The 16,757-nt window shown below is 47.0% G+C and overlaps 1 long non-coding RNA gene across 1 annotated transcript in view; it reads left to right on the forward strand.

The window, feature by feature from the left end:
- Positions 1-16,757, forward strand: part of LOC126534053 (uncharacterized) — a 68,991-nt gene that overhangs the window by 18,219 nt on the left and 34,015 nt on the right. Inside the window, exons 2-3 of the long non-coding RNA XR_011895485.1 lie at positions 16,047-16,186; positions 16,249-16,310. This is a non-coding gene — a long non-coding RNA (uncharacterized lncRNA). The remainder of the gene's footprint in view (positions 1-16,046; positions 16,187-16,248; positions 16,311-16,757) is intronic.

Genomic DNA, 16,757 nt, shown 5'->3' on the forward strand with positions numbered 1-16,757 from the left:
GCCCACGCTGTCAGGAAGGACAATCCAGAGTCGCAAAGCGAGCGGTGATGTCCGTGACCGTTGACCCTTCGCTGTTCTTAAACAAGCCTTACACGTGACAACTTAGCGCACACTTCGTCATCACTCAGGACGTTGCGACGGCTCTTCCCAACTCCTGCTGGCTCTTTCGGAACCATCACAAGTCAATTTCGCGTTCTGCTTTAACAATAAGACAGTGCTTGCTCTGCACCACACCACTCGGCTAGAGATTTCCGATTTGCGTGTTTGTTTGGCAAGTTGTTCCATGGTACAGCTTCGGAGCCGCATTAAGCTCTTCTGCAGATAGGCCCGCTATTGTGTTTTATGAAATAGAGCTGTGACACTTATTCGCAATCTCGTGCCACTTGCTTAGGATTCCTATGACTTTGTGGCTGAGAGTTAAAATGTAATCTACCAGTGCGAGTCCCACTTCCATAAATGAAAAATATTGGCATCTATCGGACACAGAAGCAGTGTGGAAAGATGTAAGCAGGTGGAATGCGATTTTGCGAAAGGAGCTTGTTTGTAATTCTCACGCTGTCAGCGACTACAGGTTGCTAGCCACAACGGGACCAATAGCGTAACCACGCCAAGGCAAATTATAATAACGTAGGAACTGCGATACATAAAAAGTCTATTGGCAGCCTCCGTTTTGATTTTTTAAGTTGTAAAACTCTTTCATCGTCTTAGTCTCTAGGCAATTATAAACTTGTCATCCTAACTATATACTGGATATAGCGGATCGCAGGCACAGGCCACATAAACAGTACGGGTCAAAATACTGACTCGCAAATCATTTTCGCCTCTGCCACGACATATGCTATGCGCTTTGTGTCGTCCTATATTATGTGCAAGTTCCGCAGCAGCCACATTTCTACACACGCATTCCCGTATGTTGCAAATCTGGTGGAAGTCGCACAAACCGTAAAAATATGTATTCCTTGAGTGTCTGCAAGTTGATTGTGATATCAACGAGAAATTCTAGAAGGATTTGCAAGGTAACTGCTAAGAAAAGTGTTCACTGAAAGATTATTACATGCGGTAATTACTCAACCTACACGCATTTTTATGCATGAGCTAAACGCTCGCTTACGTTTGCACATTCCCTGCAAGGTGGAGTTATCCTTTCATTGTAGCTACATCTCTGTGCTATATCTCCTTGTGCAGGAAATTGGTAAATGTGACCAACATTGACACATATTCGGAGCACTCTGTACCCACAATTTGTGTAAAATCATTGGGTCATGCCTAGCTCTGCCTTATTTGACATCATTGGGTCAATGCAATGTAGCGGTAGCACCTTCGCGAAATGGCAATGATGGACCAGTGAATGGGCCGGTTTGTTTACCAACGAGCCATGTTCAGGGCAGTGCAGGTGTTCTGCTAGGGACTAACGCTTGCTTATTTTCTGCTCTGAGGCACGATATTATCCATACCACTTTCTCGAACAAGTTAAAGCCAATGTATGTTACTAGATCACTATTGAAAATGTCACGACAATGTGATTTCTTTTTTTTTTTTCATTTCTGTCGAGCTAAGCAATTTTGTGCGCATAGTTGAGTATAGAACAGCTGCAGCCGGACAGCTGCTATGAACGCTGTATGGCGTAAAAAAATTCAAAAGAAAACTGTCAGGAAGCGATAAAGAAAAGGCGTTGTTTTTTTCAGGAAACTAGAACATATGTGACCGCATAATTGTCATTGTAAGGAAGCTGTCCTGCCACTCTTTCTTGAAAGCAATGCGGTGCAATACGTTTCTGTGGCTGAACTAACAACGTTGTTTTTGTTACCCTGGAGGTATGAATCATCAAGCGAAAGTACGATTGTGCGCGGCTATTCTATAGGAATATTCACGTAAACAAAAAACGCTCTTCTGCGTTCACAAGACATGATGTCGGGCACAATTAATTTGTTGGTATCCTCTACTAGCGTTTCTTTAAATTCGCAGAAATATTACTACGTCTCTTCAGGTACTCAATCTGAGCGGACATTCTCCAGGTTAAAAGCGAAGCGTTACGAATACTGATAGCAGATATATGCGTCAAATGGAATTCAGTTGGCATATAAAAACGCTGATGAGCCGCATGATTACTTGGTGCTGAAGGTGTAAGCCTAGTTCTGCTTTAATTTCAAGTATAAGACTAGCAGGGGCACTCGTTTAATTTATTTTCTTGAAACAGTACAGTACCTAGTAGCAAAGTAAAAAAAACGCATGTCGGATTTCATGGCGTTCGACTTGTGCCGTTCTTGTTACTGCCTACGAGTCGTGTCGACAGGAGGCAATCGTATTACAGAAGCTGCAACCTACATAGCCGGAAAATATAAAAGCAGCCGAGAAAGGAAATCTGCGAGATTACTGATCACTCAATGGAGCTAATTATTATGTTCTTTTATATTATTATCGATTTCCGACGTGTGACTGGAAGTTACCTCTTTTTCTGCGCGCTGACCCTGCAATAAGAAAGGCTGTTTTTCTCGAATTCATATGCGTGTTTTTGTTTGTGTAGTTTGATGCATGCAGTATATGAGAGATATAATTATTGCAATGCATTTCTTCAAGAAATGTAGTTAGAAGTCTGCGCTTACAAATGTGCACTCTCGTAGGCTGCCTTACACGCAGGCTATAATAAGGTAAGCGCATATGATGTACGCATGTAGAGGTTTTCATTGTGTAATGACGCCACGTGTCCAACCACATGTGGGTTCGAGCTCTCTTGTACAAAAGCTGCTGGAATAATGCACGTCAACTAAGGCTACCAGGTTTCGTTTGCTTCTTGGTTACTCTACGAAACTGAAATCTGCAGATCAAAATTTTCAAGCTACTGCTTCCAGCAAAGTGTAGCTGAATTAGAACGCCACTTCTAGAAAACTGTCTGACAGACACTACCAGCCTAGGAGGAGTCTATATTTATTTACACTAGTGTTGGCCATAAGACCGTGTCAGAGTGGGATTTAAGGCATCACAAATACAAAATTTGGTGTTACAATAATAATAATTTGTCAAAAGTACAACTGGATGCTAGAACAGTAAATTAAATCGATTAATATTCAATCACAAAAAGTGCATTAAAGTCATAATTTTAACCGTAGTTAAAAATACAAATGGGGTATTGCAACAGTAGATTACATCATCGAAGTGTCAGTCATAGAAAACAGCCAGTATTTGTGGTATAACATAACACTCCGGCAATTTATTTTCAAGTTACATCAATGATATTGATGGAAAATAGATGTACTGAAAATTTCAACACAGTGATAACACTTCCACAATCGCTTTTCTAATTCATGAAAAACATCCGAATTTATAATACAGACGATGTGTGGTATAGGTACTAGTTCATAAAAAAAAACAAAAATAAAAAAAAATATATGCACAGGAGTGGAACCTAACATAAATATTCAGGTTTTTATAGATGCGCCTATGCAATTTTTGAAGGTGTTTTGGGTGGGAGCTAAGTAACCAATAATGCCAATGCTAAATTGGTGTTCAGAAATCAAGAACCGGAATTTTAATCTTGCCGCTGCACATCACTGGGCTAGAGATAATAGTTGAAGCACGTTTAACATCTCTGTTACCGAGTCGGTGGAGGAATACTTGGGCAAAACAAACCATGCAGCCTTTCTAGTTTGTTTATTAGACGCACTTGGAAAGGGTCCCATATCACGTTTGCGTTCTTTAACGCTGGACTTACATGAGTAAAAAACGTGGTTTGACAGATTGAAGCGCTAGCTTCAACTGCATATGCAGAAACCAAGGCTATTTTTTTCGGCGGTGCTCGTGATATATGTGATATGTGTTTCGCGGCTTAGGTTAACTGTGATAGTTATCCCTAGGTATTTGTGTGTATCAACTGTAGCGAGTATTCGAGGGTTCAAAAAGTCTTTGTGATATAGGGCATTCTTTATCTTGCTGGATACCTTGAAAACAATTTTATTTCGTTCATTTATCTTCACTTTCTAGTTATCACACCACATTTCAACGACAGCAAGTCCATCGCTCAGCGATTTTTGATAATTGAAGTCATTACTTTCCCGGTAAAGTCGAGAATTTCCAACGGCATCGAAAAACGCTGACACTCGCCGCAAGAACAGATGCCTAAAAGCTGCCCTCATCTCACGCCAACTGTCGACGGTAATGCGATTAGAATTTTAGTGATGTAACGAGTAACCTTTTTCTGAAGTCACGTTTCTTTACCATGAGTAGCAACCATGCTGAGACTAGTGTTGCTTCAGCTCTATTTGACATACTGCGATATCGTCGAACTTAGCTATGGCATTCGCTTGACGAAGATAGCCCATGAGCATGGCGACATGACAAAGACTGCATGACATCGACGCAATGACGACAGTGAGACGATACCGGCATGACGACAATGATATGATGAAGATGGCTGACGATAACGGCAAGCCCAGAGCCGAATGTCGAAGCTAGATTGTCGTCGATGGAACGACGGCAGCGCCATTATGTTGATAATATTGACATGTGAGCTCGTTTATCTATTAGGGGTGGCGCTTTTAGCGTCTAAGAAATGTTATCGCTCAGTGCAGGACGCGTCTACATGTACAGAAAATTTCGAGAATGATATCAATTCTTCTATCCACTGTCTGTTGTCGCCGAAACTTGTGTAATCTGATTACATGTATTCGTGACGCGAATGGTGTAGAATTTTGTGGAAGGCACGCGGGTCCTAGCGATTACTCTGGAACATTCGACGACTGATCTATAAAAGCAGACGTGCTTCACGCGCTGATGAGATGTTTAGTGTAGCCTGTTGTTGTAGGCACAGGTTCGCCCAATAAAGCTTAGCTTCGTCTTCCGCAGTATTGCTACTGTGCTATTTGACATGACGTGCATTGAATCCGTGACGTACATTGTATGGCTACCGTTGAATGATGCCGATGGAATAACAATGATAGAATACAAAGCGATGACGACGAATATGTGGTGACAATAGCATGGCGACGACTGTATCTCGAGGTCTCAATGATGGCGAGAGGCTGACGTCATCTTCCTCTTCGAGTATCTTCGCTATTTCTTCCAACAACTACTTATTCAGACAATAAAATAACAAATAACCACTGCGGGAACGCGCCAGCAGCCGTGCAAGAGATGAGAATGCAGTTTAGAAAAAAATAAAAAGTTAGGTATCCTAAAGGCCCAGCATGACCATATGGCAACGCACAAGATAACGTACTCATTCATGGATAAATCAAACATTAATCTTTCACGAATGCTCATCAAAGGTCACATATTCAAAGACCAATATGGAGGTAACGATATCCGACTATTGCTTAAAAAAGTAGTGAAAGAGAAACACTTAACCCTTGGAGCGATGCATTGCGACGTTACTCGCAGAGCAACACTTATTCCCGCCTTTGCAAGGGGCTCCCACAGAACGACTGACAGCTGCTGACACTTGGTATCCTTAAAGGGAACTCTAATCTGTCAATCGGCATGTCAAAGGCGATTTTGGTGCCATTTTGTTAATCCTAATTATTTGAAATCCACTGTGCAGACTAACGTGACCATATGGTCACGCTGGTCTTTAATGGGTTAAGGAGCTCGTGTCGCAGAAAAGCCGGTGTCGTCGGTGTTGGCCGTGAGTGAAAAACCCCGGGAGGCACTTCACAAATAAAAAACAGCTTGAAGATGGGCTGTGTGGGAATTGAACCAGGGTCTCCGGAGTGTGAGACGGTGACACTACAACACAGCCACGAGCTCAATGGTACAAAGCGGCACAAAAGCGCCTCTAGTGAATGTGGTGGTGCCTTAGAAACGAGCCGTAGAAAGTTATACTGCGGTATATATCGGTAATTATGAGCATGTAACTTACAGAAGTCGCAGTTACATGAGTAGCGAAGTACGTTTCCGCTACATTTCTTCTGCGCAAACGCAGAGCCATCTTGCGGCAAACACAGAAGACCCGCTGCTCGCAATGTGCGGCGCTGCCCCGAAACGTGGCGCACCTCTCGCCCACTTCTCCCCTTCAGGCCGTGCGGGGAGCGGTGCGAGGATGCCCCACTACCCTTGCATTTAATAAGTTTTCTCGCTCTCTCCCCTTCCAACTTCCAGCGTGCGTCACTCGAACCCTCGTGTTTAGGCGACGCGGCTCCTCTTTCCGCTCATAGCGCGATTCCTAAGTGCAGCGTCCGATGCGAGACGCCTCTGACCTGATCGCTGCGCCGTAGTGCGTCGGGTGGGAAAGGGTCCTCTGCGATGTGTGCCGAGCTGCTTCCGAGGAGTCATGCGTCTGCGTGGTGCTCCCAAGCGAGATAGAGGACGATTCCATCGAGGCGTCAGCCCCATAATCGCCTCTGCCTTCATGGCGCATCGCGGCCCGGCTGTCCCCACCGATCACGACGTTTGGCTCGCGTAGATCGTTTCTCCCTCCGAGACGCCGAGTTCTTTGGTTCGTTCCGCTTGCTCAGGCGCACGTTTCGTTACCGCACCGAACGCTGCGTTGCTCGGCGCTCACCGCGTGATTGGTGGGTGCAAAGTCCGATGCGGGGCGCCTCAGAAGTGATCGCTGCGCCGTAGCGCATTGTCTTACACCCCTTGGCGGGTCGACGGGAACGCTATCGCGTTCCACTCTTGAAGGCGAAGCTCAAGCACCCTCCAATTTTTTTTCCTTCTTCTAAAGCGAAAGCTTTACAAACCTCGTCGAGCCGAGTTTCACCATCGCTTTCATTTGTCTGCAGCTGTGCCGTAGCCTTGGCAACGCATCACGTGACTCGGTGCGCCTAGCTCCGGCGCCGCCGCCTGCGCTGGCCGCCAGCTGACCACGTGATTCGTCGCGCGCCTGGCTGAGACTTTGTTTGTTGAAAATTGCGCCTCTCTCAACACTTCACATGAGCAGATCAGTATAATATAGTTATTTAGAGCAATAAAAACTCGGCGTCCCCTTTAAGTAAACTTTGCGTCACTAGATGGCGCCACCAACCTCAAATGTTTCTTTTTTTGCCACTTGTTATTTTCTGTTTTTCTTTTCGAAGATTTTTTATTTTATTACGTTTCCTCATTCAAATAGGGTATATTGATCACCTGTTCTGAAGGGTACGTACGGCCACAAGTTCAGTTCTGCCCAAGTTTACTTTCTGGTTAGATAGGCTGTCATACTTCCTGCCTCTTCCTCTTCGTCGCGCCGCAGAAGGTGAATTAAAGTGAACTGTTGTCTTGGTTGAATCAAGCCTGTTTCAGATGCTGCGACTGGAACGACGAAAATCGGTGCAGTCGCACGCGTCGCAATGCGATTTTTAGAGGGCCCAGTTTACATAATTGTGATTTGAACAATGCGACTGGTGTGGCGCCCAGGGTTACTTACTGCCACGTTTCGTGGCACACGCTGCATAATTCTTTTATTGTAATTAATAAGACGTTTACATTATAATATTGTGGACTTTTTTTATTAGTAGCAAGTAAAATGCGTGTTTTATGATTCTAAAAAGTGTTGAAGTTAAGATTTGTTTTGGAATGCGCAACGGCGGTTTCTGAAGCTCAGTGCGACATGGCGCACGTAAACAGCGGTTCGCAGGTAGTTCAGCGCTACGTGTTGTCTCATCTGTCTTATTTGACCGTTTCGTTCTGCCTGCGCTACAACAATCTACAAGATGACCTATCGACAAGTTCATACAGCTACCCTCACCGCATATGCAGTATTCGGGATTCGGGTGCCACGAAGTCGTCGTGACAGCCCAACAAGATCCTCGCGCTACCCGTGCTCGGCGTGAGCTTCTGGCGAAATGATGTTTGTATATTGCTCCTTACGCGAAGGGTGTAGAACTTTGTGGAAGGCACACGGGTCCCAACAATTAGTCTGGAACATTCGACGACTGCTGTATAAAAGCCGACGGGCTTGATCCGCTGATCAGATTTTCGACGATCGCCGACCGTGTTCGCCGCTATCGTTGTGCTATAAGTGTAGCTTGTCTTGTGGGCACATGTTCACCCAATAAAAGTTAGTTTTGTCGTTCACAGTATTGCTACTGTGTTCTTCAACGTCGCTACCACGTGACATCCGGTGCAGGTGCTTTTTGTTAATGTACCGGATGCGTCCGGTACATGGAACTTGGTACACGGTACTTCTTGCCGGAATGGTACGAGGCCCACCAAAGACCGTCGACGAGTATCTTCGCGAGGCCACCTGCATCGAGAAGACACTCGAGATGCGAAACCGGCAATTCGATCGCCGCACGAACTCTACAAGCTACGCCCGGTTCAATCACTGGTTACCGACGATCTACGCGAGACTATCAGAGCGGTCGTACGGGAGGAGCTGCAGAAGTTCTACCCAAGGTCGCAGTCCCAAGTGGACCCAATCGCTGAAATCGTCGAAGAAGAGGTTCAGCGATCACTTGGAGTCCCTCAGGTGCAACCACGATCACCGCAACCTCAGCCGGAAGCGATGATCTACGCCACCGTCGCCCGCCGTCAAGGTCCTCCTCCGCGACAACGCCAGGGCCCTGTAACGCCGCAATTCCGTCGTCCACCGCCGCCGCCACCAGCACGCCCACCCGTCGCCCAGCGCAGCTACGCGATGAAGACGCACATTTGGCGAGCCCCCACCACCGGCCGCTCTGCTACCACTACGGCGAAGCCGGCCATGTGTACCGCCGATGCCCATACCGCGACCTGGGTTCGCCGTCGACGCACCGCGCCCTCGGGAAGGTGAACGCCCTCATGACATTGCCCACTGTCTCGCCGCTACTCAGTGGAGCCCTCGACGACCATCCCGTTCGCCGTCACCAGGCCGCTACCTGTCGCTGCAGCGCCGATCATACACTGGCCCAGCCAGGGGCCGGTCTGTGAGCCCATATCCCGAAAACTAAAAGCAGCAACCGATGGAGGTGCGCTCGCTGTTCGTCGAACTGACGAAGGTCCTCCGCCGCCGACGAAGACGACGAAGAGACCATCTCGACGACATAATTACAAAACGCCGCCGTCCCGGCGAAGTCAGGAAGCCAAGACTACACCGACGAAAGACGACTTGACGACGCGACGTTCCAACTTCAGTTCGACACGACGCAGCCGTGATCCGACGCCAAGATCTTACTGCAACGCCAGACAAAGAACCACCGACCTCGACGTGCTTCTCGACGGCCACGCAGTTACCGCATTAGTGGACACAGGGGCTGATTACTCCGTAACGAGTGGACACATCGCCGCCCAGTTGAAGAAAGTTAAGACCGCATGGGAAGGCACTCAAATTCGGACCGCTGGAGGATACCTCATCACGCCGACTGGAATCTGCACGGCAAGAATAACCATTCATGGCCGGACTTTGCCTGCCACATTCGTCATCCTCCAATAGTGTTCACGAGACGTAATTCTCGGTATGGACTTTCTGAACCAACACGGCGCATTCATCGACCTGAAGTCGAAGTCGATAACGCTGTCGGAAGATTGAGCGATACCGCCGGAGAGCCCTCGTAGTCACCACGCCTTGAGTATACTCAAAGATCAAGTGAGCATCCCACCTCGATCCAGCATCGTTATTTCGGCCGGCACCGAAACACATCCTGACGTAGAAGGCGTAATGGAAGGCGACCAACATCTACTGCTAGACCGTGAAATTTGCGTCGCAAGAGGGATCCCTCGAGTGCACGGAGGGAAAACTGATGTGTTGCTGGCAAACTTCAGCCAGGAGTTCAAGCACAACAACAAGGGCACGACGATCGCGTACATCGAGGAAGTTCTGGAAACCAGTAATGCGTTTGTCCTCTCGGATTCCGCCGCATCTACCCCAACGACCATGGTTCCCGAACCAGACTACGACATTAATCGAAGTCTCGGCGTGTTTAAGCAACAGTAGCTCAGAAGTCTGCTCCGACGATACAAAGGCTGCTTTTCGACGTCATCGAGGATTCGACAAACACCAGTCGCGAAGCATCGCATAATCACCGAGGAGTGCGCTCGACCACTCCGCCAGAGCCCTTACCGAGTTTCGCCGCGAGAACGTGAAGCTATAAGAGAACAAGTCGACGAAATGCTGCGCGACGAGATCATCCAGCCGTCGAAAAGCCCGTGGGCATCCCCTGTTGTCCTGGTGAAGAAAAAGGACGGAACCCTACGTTTTTGCGTGGATTATCGGCGTCTGAACAAGATCACGAAGAAGGACGTATACCCCTTCCACGGATAGACGACGCATTGGATCGGCTCTGCAACGCTAAATACTTCTCGTCGATGGACCTCAAGTCAGGCTATTGGCAAATAGAAGTCGACGAAAGAGATCGCGAAAAGATCGCCTTCATCACCCCAGACGGCCTCTACGAGTTCAAGGTTATGCCATTTGGACTGTGCTCGGCGCCTGCAACGTTCCAACGCGTGATGGACACGGTTTTAGCAAAACTGAAGTGGCAGACCTGTCTCGTTTACTTGGATGACGTCGTTGTCTTCGCCGGAAAATTCGACGATCGCCTTAGGCGGCTTGCAACAGTTCCATAAGCCATCAAGTCATCAGAACTCACTCTGAAGCCAGAAAAGTGCCGCTTCGCTTACGATGAGCTTCTGTTCCTAGACCACGTCATCAGCAAGTCTGGAGTCCGCCCCGACCCGCAGAAGACAGCTGCCATCGCAAAGTGCCCGCAGCCCATCGACAAGAAGGCAGTGTGTAGATTTCTTGGCATGTGTGCCTACTACAGGCGATTTGTCATGGACTTTTCACGCATCTCTGAGCCACTGACACAGCTAACTAAATGTGACGTCGAGTTCAAGTGGGAAACGCAGCAGGCCGACGCATTTCAAGAACTCAAATGACGCATGCAGTCGCCGCCCGTACTTGCACACTTTGACGAGCACGCCGATACCGAAATACACACTGACGCCAGTAGCCAAGGCCTCGGTGCCGTCCTAGTACAGAGAAAAGATGGACATGAACACGTGATAGCTTACGCTAGCCGGTCGTTGTCAAAAGCGAAAGGTAATTATTCCACGACGGAAAAGGAATGCCTCGCCATCGTTTGGGCTACAGCGAAATTTCGCTCTTACCTATATGGCGGGCCATTCAAAGTGGTCAACGACCATAACGCGTTGTGTTGGCTAGCTAACTTAAAGGACCCTTCTGGACGGCTGGCACGGTGGAATCTCAGAGTACAAGAATACGATATCACTGTAACCTACAAGTCCGGACGAAAACACTCAGATGCGGATTGCCTATCACGCGCTCACATTTAGCCGCCACCGCAAGATGACGAGGATGACGACGCCTTCCTTGGAATAATAAGCGCGGAAGACTTCGCCGTAGAGCAACGAGGAGACCCGGAGCTAAAAGCCCTAGTCGAATATTTGGAAGGGCACACCGACGTTGTCCCTAGGGCATTTAGGCGTGGATTGTCTTCGTTCACGCTTCAAAACAACCTACTCGTGAAGAAGAACTTTTCCCCAGTCTGCGCCAACTACCTTCTTGTTGTTCCGTCAGCGCTGCGTCCAGAAGTACTGCACGCCCTACATGACGATCCAACCGCTGGGCACCTCGCTTTCTCCCGGACGCTATCGAGGATACAAAAAAGGTATTACTGGCCGCACCTAACCGCCGATTTCGCCGGTTACGTCAAGACATGCCGAGACTGTCAGCGACGCAAGACACCACCGACAAGGCCAGTGGGTTTACTACAGCCGATCAAGCCTCCTTACCGACTTTTTCAGCAGATCGGGATGGACTTGTAGGGACCGTTTCCGACATCAACTTCCGGAAATAAGTGGATCGTCGTGGCGACGGACCCGCTTCGCAGAAACTAAAGCTCTACCGAAAAGCAGCGCAGCCGAAGTGGCGAAATTTTTCGTCGAGGACATCCTGCTGCGACATGGTGATCCAGAAGTCCTCATCACCGACAGAGGAACGGCTTTTACAGCAGAGCTCACGCAAGCCATTCTGCAATACAGCCAGACAAGTCACAGGAGGACAACTGCCTACCATCCGCAGACGAATAGTCTCACGGAGCGCCTGAACAAGACCCTCGCCGACATGCTAGCAATATACGTCGACGTCGAGCACAAGACGTGGGATGTGGTCCTGCAGTACGTAACATTCGTTTACAACACGGCGGTGCAAGAAACAACACAGATCACGCCGTTGCAGCTGTTTTACGGCAGGAACCCGACGATGACGCTCGACGCCATGCTGCCGCACGTCACTGACGAGGAAAATCTTGACGTCGCTACCTATCTCCAGCGCGCCGAAGAAGCCCGATAGCTCGCCCGCCTGCGGATCAAGAACCAGCAGAGGACCGACAGCCGACACTACAACCTGCGCCGACGCTTCGTCGAGTACCAGCCCGGTGACCGTGTTTGGACCCCGATACGCCGACGAGGACTCAGTGAGAAACTACTGCGACGCTCTTTCGGACCCTACAAGGTCATCCGACGTATAGGCGCACTGGACTATGAGGTCGTGCCAGACGGCATTTCGCATTCACAGCCGCGCCGCGCGCGATCTGAAGTGGTCCACGCGGTGCGCATTAAACCCTTTTACGGACGCTGACGAACTTCCTTATTTTGTTGATTTCTTTGCTACGAGTGCTTTTCTTTATTACTTTCGTTTGTTTGCAGCATCGGGTCGATGCTTTTTAAGAGGGGGATAATGATGCGTGTACTTATCTTTGTCGGGCGACCACGTTTCGCCGCCTAACAAATGTTATCGCACAGCGCGGGACGCGCCTGCATGCATCCGAAGTTTCTGGAAAGTTATCGATGCTTCTATCCGCTGTCTGTTGTCGCCGAACCTTGTGTTATCTGATTTCAATGCACTACGCGAATGGTGTAGAACTTTGTGGAAGGCACAAGGGTCCCAACGATTAGTCTGGAACATTCCACGACTGCTGTATAAAAGCCGACGCGCTTGACCCGCTGATCAGATTTTCGACGATCGCCGACCGTGTTCGCCGCTATCGTATATATATATATATATATATATATATATATATATATATATATATATATATATATATATTCCACAATTCGTCCACAAATACGTGCGCTCCTGCATTGCCTGCCAGCGACGCAAATGTGTCCCGCATCTCTCCACCGCACCTCTCCAACCACTTCCCTGCCCAGCTCAACCATTCGACCGCGTCGGCATTGATATATACGGGCCTCTTCCATCTACTGGCGCTGGCAACCGATGGATTGTTGTGGCCGTAGATCATCTGACACGGTATGCTGAAACCGCCGCCTTGCCTGCTGCATCAGCAAAAGACATCGCCTCGTTCATACTAAACAACTTCGTTCTCCGCCATGGCGCCCCTCGCGAACTGTTGAGCGATCGGGGCCGCGTATTCCTCTCAGACGTCCTGCAGTCACTCCTATCTGAATGCCAAATTATTCACCGCACTACTACTGCTTATCATCCACAGACCAATGGCTTAACAGAACGATTCAACAGAACTCTTGGTGACATGCTATCAATGTATGTTGCATCTGACCACTCCAACTGGGATCTTGTACTTCCGTTCGTCACTTACGCATATAACACTGCCTCTCAAGCCACTACTGGATTCTCGCCATTCTTCCTGCTGTACGGCCGCCATCCCTCCAGCACCATTATTACTGTTCTCCCGTACCGGCCGGACCCTGCTGAATGCTCACCTGTTTCTGCGATTGCTCAGCACGCCGAGAAATGCCGACAACTGGCCCGTTCTTTGACGTCTGTTCAACCGTGCCGCCAAAAAGAGCGCCATGACCTCAATCCTCCCCCTCACCCTCTCCCCGTCGACTCACTCGTGTGGCTTTGGGTCCCGCCTGTTGCTGCTCCTGGCCTTTCGTCCAAGCTCCTCCCGAAGTACCACGGGCCCTACCGCGTGGTTGCACAAACATCACCAGTGAACTACGTGGTCGAACCCGTATCGCCATCTCCCGATCTCCGTCGACGAGGGCGAGAGACTGTACACATTGACCGGCTGAAGCAGTACTACGATCCACCCAACTCTTCATAGGTCGCCAGGATGGCTACTCTTCAATTCCGGGGGTGATTGTGACGAAGAAGATCGGCAGGCTGAAAAGCCCCATTGTCATCGCGTGGCTCGTACCCTGTTCTCTCGCTGGCTGCGCCCTACCTGCTGTTGCCGCGTTGGTCGCTGCTTCTCTACGACCCGAATAAACCCCCTTTACAATATATATATATATATATATATATATATATATATATATATATATATATATATATATATGTCACGTGGTGGTGACGTTGAAGAACACAGAAGCAATACTCTGAACGACAAAACACACTTTTATTGGGCGAACGTGTGCCCACAAGAAAGGCTACACTTATAGCACAACGATAGCGGCGATATATTATATATATATATATATATATATATATATATATATATATATATATATATATTTATATGGGAGTGCTCTCCAACAAATGTTTCTAAAGGCGCAAAAGCCGACGCAGCAAATGTTTTGAGCAGTTTGCGTCACTTTTGTAAAAACATGTACGTTGTAACATACATTCTAAAAGACACGCTTCTCATCCACGTTGTTGTCTCGCGCTGATAGCATACTTTGAACTTTGAACAAAAATACCCTATCAATACGCGCTATCCATAATGCAGAATCAGTAGATCCACGGCAGGCGCACTTGCCGTAGGATTTTTCAGCTTTCTGCACAGCCGCGCACGCCGCTCACGGTTAGCCTGTTTTATGCAAATAAAAATTAGTGTACTAATACTGTTATTAGATATTATAGCTTCTTCACTGTAATTTCTGTCAATCATGCATATTCGTTAAGCTAGTCATGCATTCAAGCTGCATTACGTCAACATCATTATGACATGCTTATGGGGGTTATTTCAAACTAGATTGCTCAGCCAGAGAAAGTACAAATTAAAGTCTCAATGTTTATTCCAATTTGGTATTCATAAACAGATTATATTGGCGGAATTTTATGCCTGCTTGCATTTCCTGCAATTCAGTGTTCAGAGCTCGAACAACTGTTTCCCTTTCTTGCTGTCAAAAGGCTGCTTTAATTTCGATAGCAAGCTATAATTATTCATTTTGAAAGTGTTAAGCAATGACTTTATCTCTAAGCTTATCAATGCGTTTTGTTCCACAAACACAATCACGTTTTCTTTCTCTCTGTCATTGACAGCCATGGAATAAAACTGTTCACTTTCATAGGTATCAGGATGCAAACATGCTGGTGTTTGTCCTGAGCATTTGTCGGCATCCTATAGTGTTCATGTTTGTATACTTTTCTGTTCCTGAAATCGCAGTGATCTACACATATTTTTATATTGCAACAAACGAATTTATTGAACTTTGTTTTCAAATCTACAATGCGGCCATGCAGTAATGACCACATTAATAAGCAAAAAAACTGCAGATTCAGTGTACGTGTTGGAATCTATGCGAAGGGAAGTTTTTGTCAAATGGTCAATTAAATGCTGTTAAAGTAACAGCGATACATACAATTTCTCTTGTTTTCAAAAATCCGACATGTCATTGTTTGAAGGTTTGCTTTTGCACCTCATAGGTCATAACCTTAATGTCGTGTAATCTTTATGCGCTACACTTTTCACAAACTATTCCGATACGCAAACGGCGGCTAATGTAGGTGCACACTGCGTGACATCAAGGCAGTGACGTTTGTTGAGCAAGGAATGGTGCGAGGTGTGCGCAGATCAATGAATGACATGTGCTTACGTACTTATTCATTTATATACCTCGGGGAATAAAAAGTAGTTACAGAAGGAAGAAGGGCACAGCATTAAAACAAAGCCTGCAAAAAAGCAGTACCAATACAATGCACTAAATAGCCCAACGTGTTTTACTGGCACATTATACAATACTTAACAAACAATAAAGAAAAAATTACTGCCCATGCACCATGTCATTGTACTGAAGGCACGGGGCAGTGGGCATAGTGCTGGTGAAAGAGAAGATGACGAGAACTGCTTGCCTCCCCGTTTCGATATCGCACCGACCTGTTTAAGCCTACCGCTACAACCTAGAAGTTGTGCTCCTAGGCGAACACCGCCGTTATAAATGAAATATTAGTGAGCGTTGAGGAATGTTTTCATATTTGTTTTCAGTTTATATGGACAAAAGCCCCCATATGGACGTATCTTACCACAGATAGCAGAGAATGTTTGTGTCAAGTGGACGTAATGCAATCTATGAGCGAAAAAGACATTACTTTCACTCACAACTATCTTGACAAGCATGAACACAGGTACTGTACCATTGTACAACAGTTTCAATCGCAGTTCTGACATGAATATACATCTTTTACAGGAGACACCAGAAACTGGTTGGAGTTTTGGATAAAAAGAATGTCATGTATGTCCACGTTTTCGGTAATGAAAAATAACATTTCTTTCTATCAAGAGCACAGCGAAAATATGCTATATTTGCACTGTACTTGCAGAATAGGCTACTTTAGACAAATATATTCTAGTAGAAAATTGTGGGCTGACTATTTTACGGCCGCGATGCACTCGGTGTCACACAATATGGGTGCGCAATTCTCCAAACTAAGGAAGCTGAAGTAATAAAATTATTTCCTTCGCGTTTGCTTTTCCCGCAGAAATTTTAATTTACTAATGAGACAAGCAAGTCTGCGAAACAATAAATTGACCTCTAAACAAAATAGTCACGCAATTTATCCCTAAGGAACACTTGAGCCATACAAGGAGTTCATAATCGTTTCTAGAAATGAAAGAAATATGCTGCAAAGTTTACCGCACAATCAGCTCAGAACAATTTCGCCAGAAAAGTAAAACTGAAGAGCCGAAGAGCTCAAA

Source organism: Dermacentor andersoni, chromosome 7, assembly GCF_023375885.2.
Source record: "Dermacentor andersoni chromosome 7, qqDerAnde1_hic_scaffold, whole genome shotgun sequence".
NCBI classification, from domain to species: domain Eukaryota; kingdom Metazoa; phylum Arthropoda; class Arachnida; order Ixodida; family Ixodidae; genus Dermacentor; species Dermacentor andersoni.